This window comes from Pristiophorus japonicus, chromosome 17 (genome assembly GCF_044704955.1).
Source record: "Pristiophorus japonicus isolate sPriJap1 chromosome 17, sPriJap1.hap1, whole genome shotgun sequence".
NCBI lineage: Eukaryota > Metazoa > Chordata > Chondrichthyes > Pristiophoridae > Pristiophorus > Pristiophorus japonicus.
The window spans coordinates 45702782-45716374 of NC_091993.1; positions in this window are offsets into that span (position 1 = coordinate 45702782).

Here is a 13593-nt window from a genome sequence, read left to right on the forward strand (position 1 = left end):
CCTGAGACACGTTGCCCGAGACACACTGCCTGAGACACACTGCCTGAGACACACTGCCCGAGGGCCCGAGACACATTGCCCGAGACACACTGCCCGAGACACACTGCCCGAGACACACTGTCCGAGACACGCTGCCCAAGACACAGTGCCCCAGAAACACTGCCCGAGATACGCCGCCCGAGGGCACGAGACACATTGCCCGAGACACACTTCCCGAGACACACTGCCTGAGACACACTGCCTGAGACACCTTGCCTGAGACACACTGCCCGAGGGCCCGAGACACGCTGCCCGAGACACGCTGCCCGAGACACGCTGCCCGAGACACACTGCCTGAGACACACTGCCCGAGACACACTGCTCGAGGGCACGAGACACACTGCCCGAGAAACACTGCCCGAGACACACTGCCCGATAAACACTGCCTGAGACACACTGCCCGAGACACACTGCCCGAGTGCCCCAGACACACTGCCCGAGACACGCTGCCCGAGACACACTGTCAGAGACACATTGCCCGAGACACACTGCCCGAAACACACTGCCCGAGACACACTGCCCGAGACACACTGCCCGAGACACACGGCTCGAGATCTCGAGACACACTGCCTGAGACACACTGCCCGAGACACACTGCCCGAGACACACTGCTCGAGGGCCAGAGACACACTGCCCGAAACACACTGCCCGAGACACACTGCCCGAGACACACTGCCCGAGACACACTGCTCGAGATCTCGAGACACACTGCCTGAGACACACTGCCCGAGACACACTGCCCGAGACACACTGCTCGAGACACATTGCCCGAGACACACTGCCTGAGACACGTTGCCCGAGACACACTGCCTGAGACACACTGCCTGAGACACACTGCCCGAGAGCCTGAGACACACTGCCCGAGACACGCTGCCCGAGACACACTGCCCGAGGGCCCGAGACACATTGCCCGAGACACACTGCCCGAGACACACTGCCTCAGACACACTGCCTCAGACACACTGTCCGAGACACGCTGCCCAAGACACAGTGCCCCAGAAACACTGCCCGAGATACGCCGCCCGAGGGCACGAGACACGTTGCCCGAGACACACTGCCCGAGACACACTGCCTGAGACACACTGCCTGAGATACACTGCCCAATACACATTGCCGGAGACACACTTCCCGAGACACACTGCCTGAGACACACTGCCTGAGACACACTGCCCGAGGGCCCAAGACACACTGCCCGAGACACGCTGCCAGAGACACACTGTCAGAGACACATTGCCCGAGACACACTGCCCGAGACACACTGCCTGAGACACACTGCCCGAGACACACTGCCCAAGACACACTGCCCGAGACACACAGCCTGAGACACACTGCCCGGGACGCAGTGCCCGAGATACACTGCCCGAGACACACTGCCCGAGACACACTGCCCGAGACACACTGCCCGAGACACACTGCTCGAGACACACTGCCGGAGACACACTGCCTGAGACACACTGCCCGAGACACACTGCTCGAGGGCACGAGACACACTGCCCGAGAAACACTGCCCGAGACACACTGCCCGATAAACACTGCCTGAGACACACTGCCCGAGACATGTTGTCCGAGTGCCCGAGACACACTGCCTGAGACACGCTGCCCGAGTTACACTGCCCGAGACACTCTGCCCGAGACACACTGCCTGAGACACACTGCCTGAGACACACTACCTGAGACACACTGCCCGAGGGCCCGAGACACACTGCCCGAGACACGCTGCCCGAGACACACTGCCCGAAACACACGGCCAGAGACACACTGCCCGAGACACACGGCCCGAGTTACACTGCCCGAGACACGCTGCCCGAGACACGCTGCCCGAGACACACTGCCCGAGACACACTGCCCGAGACACACTGCCTGAGACACACTGTCCAAAACACACTGCCCGAGACACACTGCCCGAGACACGCTGCCCGAGACTCGCTGCCCGAGACACACTGCCCGAGAAACACTGCCCGAGACACACTGCCCGAGACACGTTGCCCGAGTGCCCGGGACACACTGCCCGAGACACGCTGCCCGAGACACACTGCCCGAGACACATTGCCCGAGACACACTGCCCGAGACACACTGCCTGAGACACACTGCCCGAGACACACTGCCCGAGACACACTGCCTGAGACACGTTGCCCGAGACACACTGCCTGAGACACACTGCCTGAGACACAATGCCCGAGGGCCTGAGACACACTTTGAGACACACTGCCCGAGACACACTGCTCGAGGGCACGAGACACACTGCCCGAGACACACTGCTCGAGAAACACTGCCCGAGACACACTGCCCGAGACACACTGCCCGAGACACACTGCCCGAGGGCGCGAGACACAATGCGCGGGACACATTGCCTGAGTCACACTGCCTGAGACACACTGCCTGAGACACACTACCTGAGACACCCTGCCCGAGGGCCCGAGACACACTGCCCGAGACATGCTGCCCAAGACACACTGTCAGAGTCACATTGCCCGAGACACACTGCCCGAAACACACTGCCCGAAACACACGGTCTGAGACACACTGCCCGAGACACACTGACCGAGACACACTGCCCGAGACACACTGCCCGAAACACACTGTCTGAGACACACTGCCTGAGACACACTGCCCGAGAAACACTGCCCGAGACACACTGCCCGATAAACACTGCCTGAGACACACTGCCCGAGACACACTGCCCGAGTGCCCGAGACACACTGCCCGAGACACGCTGCCCGAGACACACTGCCCGAGACACAATGCCTGAGACACACTGCCTGAGACACACGGCCTGAGACACACTGCCCGGCACGCAGTGCCCGAGACACACTGCCCGTTACACACTGCTCGAGATCTCAATACACACTGCCTGAGACACACTGCCCGAGACACACTGCCCGAGACACACTGCCCGAGACATGCTGCCCGAGACACACTGCTCGAGATCCCGAGACACACTTCTCGAGACACACTGCCCGAACACACTGCTCGAGGGCCAGAGACACAATGCCCGAGACATGCTGCCCAGGCACACTGCCCGAGACACACTGCCCGAGACACACTGCCCGAGACACACTGCCTGAGACATGTTGCCCGAGACACACTGCCTGAGACACACTGCCTGAGACACACTGCCTGAGGGCCCGAGACACATTGCCCAAGACACACTGCCCGAGACACACTGCCCGAGACACACTGTCCGAGACACGCTGCCCAAGACACAGTGCCCCAGAAACACTGCCCGAGATACGCCGCCCGATGGCACGAGACACATTGCCCGAGACACACTTCCCGAGACACACTGCCTGAGACACACTGCCTGAGACACCTTGCCTGAGACACACTGCCCGAGGGCCCGAGACACAATGCCCGAGACACGCTGCCCGAGACACACTGTCAGAGACACATTGCCTGAGACACACTGCCTGAGACACACTGCCCGAGACACACTGCCCGAGACACGCTGCCCGAGACACGCTGCCCGAGACACACTGCCTGAGACACACTGCCCGAGACACACTGCTCGAGGGCACGAGACACACTGCCCGAGAAACACTGCCCGAGACACACTGCCCGATAAACACTGCCTGAGACACACTGCCCGAGACACACTGCCCGAGTGCCCGAGACACACTGCCCGAGACACGCTGCCCGAGACACACTGCCCGAGACCCACTGCCTGAGACACACTGCCCGAGACACACTGCCCGAGACACACTGCCCGAGACACACGGCCCGAGACACACTGCCCGAGACACGCTGACCGAGACACACTGCCCGAGACACACTGCCCGAGACACACTGCCCGATAAACACTGCCTGAGACACACTGCCCGAGACACACTGCCCGAGTGCCCGAGACACACTGCCCGAGACACGCTGCCCGAGACACACTGCCCGAGACCCACTGCCTGAGACACACTGCCCGAGACACACTGCCCGAGACACACTGCCCGAGACACACGGCCCGAGACACACTGCCCGAGACACGCTGACCGAGACACACTGCCCGAGACACACTGCCCGAAACACACTGCCTGAGACACACTGCCTGAGACACACTGCCCGAGAAACACTGCCCGAGACACACTGCCCGATAAACACTGCCTGAGACACACTGCCCGAGACACACTGCCCGAGTGCCCGAGACACACTGCCCGAGACACGCTGCCCGAGACACACTGCCCGAGACACAATGCCTGAGACACAGTGCCTGAGACACACGGCCTGAGACACACTGCCCGGCACGCAGTGCCCGAGACACACTGCCCGAGACACACTGCCCGAGACACACTGCCTGAGACACACTGCCCGAGACACACTGCCTGAGACACACTGCCCGAGACACACTGCTCGAGGGCACGAGACACACTGCCCGAGAAACACTGCCCGAGACACACTGCCCGAAAAACACTGCCCGAGACAGATTGCCTAAGACACGCTGCCCGAGTTACATTGCCCGAGACACTCTGCCCGAGACACGCTGCCCGAGACACGCTGCCCGAGACACACTGCCCAAGACACACTGCCCGAGACACACTGCCCGCAACACACTGCCTGAGACACACTGCCCGAGACACACTGCCCGAGACACACTGCCCGAAACACACTGCCTGAGACACACTGCCCGAGACACACTGCCCGAGACACACTGCCCAAGACACACGGCCTGAGACACACTGCCCGGGACGCAGTGCCCAAGACACACTGCCCGAGACACACTGCCCGAGACACACTGCCCGAGACACAATGCCTGAGACACACTGACCGAGACACAATGCCTGAGACACACTGCCCGAGACACACTGCTCGAGGGCACGAGACACACTGCCCGAGAAACACTGCCCGAGACACACTGCCCGAGACACACTGCCCGAGACACACTGCACGAGACACACTGCACGAGACACGCTGCCCGAGACACGCTGTCAGAGACACATTGCCCGAGACACACTGCCCGAAACACACTGCCCGAGACACACTGCCGAGACACACTGCCCGAGACACACTGCCCGAGACACACTGATCGAGATCTCGATACACACTGCCCGAGACACACTGCCCGAGACACACTGCCCGAGACATGCTGCCCGAGACACACTGCTCGAGATCTCGAGACACACTGCCTGAGACACACTGCCCGAGACACACTGCCCGAGACACACTGCTCGAGGGCCAGAGACACAATGCCCGAGACATGCTGCCCAGGCACACTGCCCGAGACACACTGCCCGAGACACATTGCCCGAGACACACTGCCCGAGACACACTGCCCGAGACACTGATCGAGATCTCGAAACACACTGCCCGAGACACACTGCCCGAGACACACTGCCCGAGACATGCTGCCCGAGACACACTGCTCGAGATCCCGAGACACACTTCTCGAGACACACTGCCCGAACAGACTGCTCGAGGGTCAGAGACACAATGCCCGAGACATGCTGCCCAGGCACACTGCCCGAGACACATTGCCCGAGACACACTGCCCGAGACACACTGCCCGAAACACACTGCCTGAGACACACTGCCCGAGACACACTGCCCGAGACACACTGCCTGAGACACACTGCCCGAGACACACTGCCCGAGACACACTGCCCAAGACACACTGCCCAAGACACACGGCCTGAGACACACTGCCCGGGACGCAGTGCCCAAGACACACTGCCCGAGACACACTGCCCGAGACACACTGCCCGAGACACAATGCCTGAGACACACTGCCCGAGACACACTGCTCGAGATCTCGATACACACTGCCTGAGACACACTGCCCGAGACACACTGCCCGAGACACACTGCCCGAGACATGCTGCCCGAGACACACTGCTCGAGATCCCGAGACACACTTCTCGAGACACACTGCCCGAACACACTGCTCGAGGGCCAGAGACACAATGCCCGAGACATGCTGCCCAGGCACACTGCCCGAGACACACTGCCCGAGACACATTGCCCGAGACACACTGCCCGTGACACACTGCCCGAGACACACTGCCTGAGACACACTGCCTGAGACACACTGCCCGAGGGCCCGAGACACACTTCTCGAGACACACTGCCCGAACACACTGCTCGAGGGCCGGAGACACAATGCCCGAGACATGCTGCCCAGGCACACTGCCCGAGACACACTGCCCGAGACACATTGCCCGAGACACACTGCCCGTGACACATTGCCCGAGACACACTTCCCGAGACACACTGCCTGAGACACACTGCCTGAGACACCTTGCCTGAGACACACTGCCCGAGGGCCCGAGACACAATGCCCGAGACACGCTGCCCGAGACACACTGTCAGAGACACATTGCCTGAGACACACTGTCCAAAACACACTGCCCGAGACACGCTGCCCGAGACACGCTGCCCGAGACACGCTGCCCGAGACACACTGCCTGAGACACACTGCCCGAGACACACTGCTCGAGGGCACGAGACACACTGCCCGAGAAACACTGCCCGAGACACACTGCCCGATAAACACTGCCTGAGACACACTGCCCGAGACACACTGCCCGAGGGCGCGAGACACAATGCACGGGACACATTGCCTGAGTCACACTGCCTGAGACACACTGCCTGAGACACACTACCTGAGACACCCTGCCCGAGGGCCCGAGACACACTGCCCGAGACATGCTGCCCAAGGCACACTGTCAGAGTCACATTGCCCGAGACACACTGCCCGAAACACACTGCCCGAAACACACGGTCTGAGACACACTGCCCGAGACACACTGACCGAGACACACTGCCCGAGACACACTGCCCGAAACACACTGTCTGAGACACACTGCCTGAGACACACTGCCCGAGAAACACTGCCCGAGACACACTGCCCGATAAACACTGCCTGAGACACACTGCCCGAGACACACTGCCCGAGTGCCCGAGACACACTGCCCGAGACACGCTGCCCGAGACACACTGCCCGAGACACAATGCCTGAGACACACTGCCTGAGACACACGGCCTGAGACACACTGCCCGGCACGCAGTGCCCGAGACACACTGCCCGTTACACACTGCTCGAGATCTCAATACACACTGCCTGAGACACACTGCCCGAGACACACTGCCCGAGACACACTGCCCGAGACATGCTGCCCGAGACACACTGCTCGAGATCCCGAGACACACTTCTCGAGACACACTGCCCGAACACACTGCTCGAGGGCCAGAGACACAATGCCCGAGACATGCTGCCCAGGCACACTGCCCGAGACACACTGCCCGAGACACACTGCCCGAGACACACTGCCTGAGACATGTTGCCCGAGACACACTGCCTGAGACACACTGCCTGAGACACACTGCCTGAGGGCCCGAGACACATTGCCCAAGACACACTGCCCGAGACACACTGCCCGAGACACACTGTCCGAGACACGCTGCCCAAGACACAGTGCCCCAGAAACACTGCCCGAGATACGCCGCCCGATGGCACGAGACACATTGCCCGAGACACACTTCCCGAGACACACTGCCTGAGACACACTGCCTGAGACACCTTGCCTGAGACACACTGCCCGAGGGCCCGAGACACAATGCCCGAGACACGCTGCCCGAGACACACTGTCAGAGACACATTGCCTGAGACACACTGTCCAAAACACACTGCCCGAGACACACTGCCCGAGACACGCTGCCCGAGACACGCTGCCCGAGACACACTGCCTGAGACACACTGCCCGAGACACACTGCTCGAGGGCACGAGACACACTGCCCGAGAAACACTGCCCGAGACACACTGCCCGATAAACACTGCCTGAGACACACTGCCCGAGACACACTGCCTGAGACACACTGCCCGAGACACACTGCCCAAGACACACTGCCCGAGACACACAGCCGAGACACACTGCCCGGGACGCAGTGCCCGAGATACACTGCCCGAGACACACTGCCCGAGACACACTGCCCGAGACACACTGCCCGAGACACACTGCCTGAGACACACTGCCCGAGACACACTGCTCGAGGGCACGAGACACACTGCCCGAGACACGCTGCCCGAGACACACTGTCAGAGACACATTGCCCGAGACACACTGCCCAAGACACACTGCCTGAGACACACTGCCCGAGACACACTGCCCAAGACACACTGCCCGAGACACACAGCCGAGACACACTGCCCGGGACGCAGTGCCCGAGATACACTGCCCGAGACACACTGCCCGAGACACACTGCCCGAGACACACTGCCCGAGACACACTGCCTGAGACACACTGCCCGAGACATGCTGCCCGAGACACACTGCTCGAGATCTCGAGACACACTGCCTGAGACACACTGCCCGAGACACACTGCCCGAGACACACTGCTCGAGGGCCAGAGACACAATGCCCGAGTCATGCTGCCCAGGCACACTGCCCGAGACACACTGCCCGAGACACATTGCCCGAGACACACTGCCCGAGACACACTGCCCGAGACACACTGATCGAGATCTCGAAACACACTGCCCGAGACACACTGCCCGAGACACACTGCCCGAGACATGCTGCCCGAGACACACTGCTCGAGATCCCGAGACACACTTCTCGAGACACACTGCCCGAACAGACTGCTCGAGGGTCAGAGACACAATTCCCGAGACATGCTGCCCAGGCACACTGCCCGAGACACACTGCCCGAGACACATTGCCCGAGACACACTGCCCGAGACACACTGCCCGAGACACACTGCCCGAGACACACTGCCCAAGACACACTGCCCAAGACACACGGCCTGAGACACACTGCCCAGGACGCAGTGCCCAAGACACACTGCCCGAGACACACTGCCCGAGACACACTGCCCGAGACACAATGCCTGAGACACACTGCCCGAGACACACTGCTCGAGATCTCGATACACACTGCCTGAGACACACTGCCCGAGACACACTGCCCGAGACACACTGCCCGAGACATGCTGCCCGAGACACACTGCTCGAGATCCCGAGACACACTTCTCGAGACACACTGCCCGAACACACTGCTCGAGGGCCAGAGACACAATGCCCGAGACATGCTGCCCAGGCACACTGCCCGAGACACACTGCCCGAGACACATTGCCCGAGACACACTGCCCGTGACACACTGCCCGAGACACACTGCCTGAGACACGTTGCCCGAGACACACTGCCTGAGACACACTGCCTGAGACACACTGCCCGAGGGCCCGAGACACACTTCTCGAGACACACTGCCCGAACATACTGCTCGAGGGCCGGAGACACAATGCCCGAGACATGCTGCCCAGGCACACTGCCCGAGACACACTGCCCGAGACACATTGCCCGAGACACACTGCCCGTGACACACTGCCCGAGACACACTGCCTGAGACACGTTGCCCGAGACACACTGCCTGAGACACACTGCCTGAGACACACTGCCCGAGGGCCCGAGACACATTGCCCGAGACACACTGCCCGAGACACACTGCCCGAGACACACTGTCCGAGACACGCTGCCCAAGACACAGTGCCCCAGAAACACTGCCCGAGATACGCCGCCCGAGGGCACGAGACACATTGCCCGAGACACACTTCCCGAGACACACTGCCTGAGACACACTGCCTGAGACACCTTGCCTGAGACACACTGCCCGAGGGCCCGAGACACAATGCCCGAGACACGCTGCCCGAGACACACTGTCAGAGACACATTGCCTGAGACACACTGTCCAAAACACACTGCCCGAGACACGCTGCCCGAGACACGCTGCCCGAGACACGCTGCCCGAGACACACTGCCTGAGACACACTGCCCGAGACACACTGCTCGAGGGCACGAGACACACTGCCCGAGAAACACTGCCCGAGACACACTGCCCGATAAACACTGCCTGAGACACACTGCCCGAGACACACTGCCCGAGTGCCCCAGACACACTGCCCGAGACACGCTGCCCGAGACACACTGTCAGAGACACATTGCCCGAGACACACTGCCCGAAACACACTGCCCGAGACACACTGCCCGAGACACACTGCCCGAGACACACTGCTCGAGATCTCGAGACACACTGCCTGAGACACACTGCCCGAGACACACTGCCCGAGACACACTGCTCGAGGGCCAGAGACACACTGCCCGAAACACACTGCCCGAGACACACTGCCCGAGACACACTGCCCGAGACACACTGCTCGAGATCTCGAGACACACTGCCTGAGACACACTGCCCGAGACACACTGCCCGAGACACACTGCTCGAGACACATTGCCCGAGACACACTGCCTGAGACACGTTGCCCGAGACACACTGCCTGAGACACACTGCCTGAGACACACTGCCCGAGAGCCTGAGACACACTGCCCGAGTCACGCTGCCCGAGACACACAGCCCGAGGGCCCGAGACACATTGCCCGAGACACACTGCCCGAGACACACTGCCTCAGACACACTGCCTCAGACACACTGTCCGAGACACGCTGCCCAAGACACAGTGCCCCAGAAACACTGCCCGAGATACGCCGCCCGAGGGCACGAGACACGTTGCCCGAGACACACTGCCCGAGACACACTGCCTGAGACACACTGCCTGAGATACACTGCCCAATACACATTGCCGGAGACACACTTCCCGAGACACACTGCCTGAGACACACTGCCTGAGACACACTGCCCGAGGGCCCAAGACACACTGCCCGAGACACGCTGCCAGAGACACACTGTCAGAGACACATTGCCCGAGACACACTGCCCGAGACACACTGCCTGAGACACACTGCCCGAGACACACTGCCCAAGACACACTGCCCGAGACACACAGCCTGAGACACACTGCCCGGGACGCAGTGCCCGAGATACACTGCCCGAGACACACTGCCCGAGACACACTGCCCGAGACACACTGCCTGAGACACACTGCCCGAGACACACTGCTCGAGACACACTGCCCGAGACACACTGCCTGAGACACACTGCCCGAGACACACTGCTCGAGGGCACGAGACACACTGCCCGAGAAACACTGCCCGAGACACACTGCCCGATAAACACTGCCTGAGACACACTGCCCGAGACATGTTGTCCGAGTGCCCGAGACACACTGCCTGAGACACGCTGCCCGAGTTACACTGCCCGAGACACTCTGCCCGAGACACACTGCCTGAGACACACTGCCTGAGACACACTACCTGAGACACACTGCCCGAGGGCCCGAGACACACTGCCCGAGACACGCTGCCCGAGACACACTGCCCGAAACACACGGCCAGAGACACACTGCCCGAGACACACGGCCCGAGTCACACTGCCCGAGACACGCTGCCCGAGACACGCTGCCCGAGACACACTGCCCGAGACACACTGCCCGAGACACACTGCCCGAGACACACTGCCCGAGACACACTGCCTGAGACACACTGTCCAAAACACACTGCCCGAGACACACTGCCCGAGACACGCTGCCCGAGACTCGCTGCCCGAGACACACTGCCCGAGAAACACTGCCCGAGACACACTGCCCGAGACACGTTGCCCGAGTGCCCGGGACACACTGCCCGAGACACGCTGCCCGAGACACACTGCCCGAGACACACTGCCCGAGACACACTGCCCGAGACACGCTGCCTGAGACACACTGCCCGAGACACACTGCCCGAGACACACTGCCTGAGACACGTTGCCCGAGACACACTGCCCGAGACACACTGCTCGAGATCTCGAGACACACTGCCTGAGACACACTGCCCGAGACACACTGCCCGAGACACACTGCTCGAGGGCCAGAGACACACTGCCCGAAACACACTGCCCGAGACACACTGCCCGAGACACACTGCCCGAGACACACTGCTCGAGATCTCGAGACACACTGCCTGAGACACACTGCCCGAGACACACTGCCCGAGACACACTGCTCGAGACACATTGCCCGAGACACACTGCCTGAGACACGTTGCCCGAGACACACTGCCTGAGACACACTGCCTGAGACACACTGCCCGAGAGCCTGAGACACACTGCCCGAGTCACGCTGCCCGAGACACACAGCCCGAGGGCCCGAGACACATTGCCCGAGACACACTGCCCGAGACACACTGCCTCAGACACACTGCCTCAGACACACTGTCCGAGACACGCTGCCCAAGACACAGTGCCCCAGAAACACTGCCCGAGATACGCCGCCCGAGGGCACGAGACACGTTGCCCGAGACACACTGCCCGAGACACACTGCCTGAGACACACTGCCTGAGATACACTGCCCAATACACATTGCCGGAGACACACTTCCCGAGACACACTGCCTGAGACACACTGCCTGAGACACACTGCCCGAGGGCCCAAGACACACTGCCCGAGACACGCTGCCAGAGACACACTGTCAGAGACACATTGCCCGAGACACACTGCCCGAGACACACTGCCTGAGACACACTGCCCGAGACACACTGCCCAAGACACACTGCCCGAGACACACAGCCTGAGACACACTGCCCGGGACGCAGTGCCCGAGATACACTGCCCGAGACACACTGCCCGAGACACACTGCCCGAGACACACTGCCTGAGACACACTGCCCGAGACACACTGCTCGAGACACACTGCCCGAGACACACTGCCTGAGACACACTGCCCGAGACACACTGCTCGAGGGCACGAGACACACTGCCCGAGAAACACTGCCCGAGACACACTGCCCGATAAACACTGCCTGAGACACACTGCCCGAGACATGTTGTCCGAGTGCCCGAGACACACTGCCTGAGACACGCTGCCCGAGTTACACTGCCCGAGACACTCTGCCCGAGACACACTGCCTGAGACACACTGCCTGAGACACACTACCTGAGACACACTGCCCGAGGGCCCGAGACACACTGCCCGAGACACGCTGCCCGAGACACACTGCCCGAAACACACGGCCAGAGACACACTGCCCGAGACACACGGCCCGAGTCACACTGCCCGAGACACGCTGCCCGAGACACGCTGCCCGAGACACACTGCCCGAGACACACTGCCCGAGACACACTGCCCGAGACACACTGCCCGAGACACACTGCCTGAGACACACTGTCCAAAACACACTGCCCGAGACACACTGCCCGAGACACGCTGCCCGAGACTCGCTGCCCGAGACACACTGCCCGAGAAACACTGCCCGAGACACACTGCCCGAGACACGTTGCCCGAGTGCCCGGGACACACTGCCCGAGACACGCTGCCCGAGACACACTGCCCGAGACACACTGCCCGAGACACACTGCCCGAGACACGCTGCCTGAGACACACTGCCCGAGACACACTGCCCGAGACACACTGCCTGAGACACGTTGCCCGAGACACACTGCCTGAGACACACTGCCTGAGACACACTGCCTGAGACACAATGCCCGAGGGCCTGAGACACACTTTGAGACACACTGCCCGAGACACACTGCTCGAGGGCACGAGACACACTGCCCGAGACACACTGCTCGAGAAACACTGCCCGAGACACACTGCCCGAGACACACTGCCCGAGACACACTGCCCGAGGGCGCGAGACACAATGCGCGGGACACATTGCCTGAGTCACACTGCCTGAGACACACTGCCTGAGACACACTACCTGAG